Below are 1,825 nucleotides of genomic sequence, written 5' to 3' on the forward strand. Positions count from 1 at the left end.
ATATATATATATATATATATATATATATATATATATCCATAGGCATGTGTACACATACACACACACACACACACACACATACACACATACATATGTATAGGCATGTGTATACACAGACATATATGAATACACATATACATTTACACATACACACGCACACACACATATTTGCGTCTATATCTTTGTTTCATCTTCTTTCTCTATTGTCTATCTCAGCCTGTATATTTCTCTCTGTCTCTCTCTGTCTCTCTCTTTCTCTCTCTCACTCTCCCTTTGTCACTGTATGTTTGTCATCCCTCATCTCTTGTCTCTGTTTCTTCTCCTATATCGATCACCTATCTCTCTGTTTCTCTCTCGCTCTCGCTCTCTCTTTGTCTCTCACACAAAACCACCTCCCTCTCTGAAATCTGTAATTCCTTCTTACATAATGTTATTAACAACTCTCTTTTCCCCTTTGTACTCTCTCTTTCTCACCCTTTCTTCACTCTCTTCACATCTATTCACATACACATACACATGCATCGACATTTACATATATGCACATAACCTCCTGCATGTTTATACACATAAAGACCTACATGAATACACGCACAATGTCTCTATTGCGTGACTACCTCTCTTTACCTGTCACTCACAGCACGGTTGTTTCTTTCTCCGTACTCCTTCTTTCTTCTTGTTCGCCTACTGCTCTTTCTCTCTCTCTCTCTCTCTCTCTCTCTCTCTCTCTCTCTCTCTCTCTGTCTCATTGTCACTGTTTAATTTTCACCCTCTTCTCTCTGGGGTTTAATTAATTAAGAAACCAATATTAATTGGAATTACTTACACAATGCATCTAACACACCCTTACCCGATTCTTCCGCACAAAGACTTCACCATAGAACCTCAATTACTCGACCAACCATTCATATTAGATAACAACTACATCTATATCACCTAATTATCTCCCCTGATTAATTTAGCTGACGAAAGCTGTTGCTGGCGATTCACACGCTGCCATCTTGCTTTGCGTTATTGATTTACTGTATATCATGTGTTACGTAGGTATGTAGCCTCGGGTCTTTAGTACCAGATATTTATTTATTAGAAACGGGTTTAAAGTGATATGACAAGCAGATAAACCTTCATACTCAACAAATATTGGACGTTACAATCTTTCATGACCTCTTATGATGACCACAAACCTGTAATAGTACATCATAACAACTAAATTTTTTGTACATACCGAGATAATAGCTTTCGTTGTTTGTTGCAGATATACGCACAGCCATCTGATGTACCATCCTTTAGCATCACTGCGCAGAAAAAATGGAAATTACATTGTGTTTTACATCTTGTAAAATTATTTTTATGTTTCTAATTTGTTTTTTTTAAATTTTTTTTATATCGCACCTTACCTTAATGTACAGTGTAATACTACAAACTGAATGCATGTTAATACTCGCCCCATAATTTTTCGTGAATTTAATATTCAAATTAACAATGAAAGCCACGATGACCTGAGTTTGACATTTAAAAAAGACCCTACTTTCTCCCACACTATCCGCTACGTACATACATCTACGAATAAAGATACCCTTCCTCTCGCATGATATACTGTACACCTCTCAAATCTAACAACCTACTGCATTAAAATGTGCCTCTCCCAGGAACACAATACTTATCCATTGTCCAGTGACAATATATAAGTAATAGTCAATCTGGAGGGCTCAGATTAGCACATATAAAACACATATATGTGTCTTTGCATGCATACACATTTAGGCATAAGTCTAAGAAATATGCTTTCGTAGACCAATGAAATATACATACTATATGTATATATATA

This window comes from Octopus bimaculoides, chromosome 2, assembly GCF_001194135.2.
Source record: "Octopus bimaculoides isolate UCB-OBI-ISO-001 chromosome 2, ASM119413v2, whole genome shotgun sequence".
NCBI classification, from domain to species: Eukaryota; Metazoa; Mollusca; class Cephalopoda; order Octopoda; family Octopodidae; genus Octopus; species Octopus bimaculoides.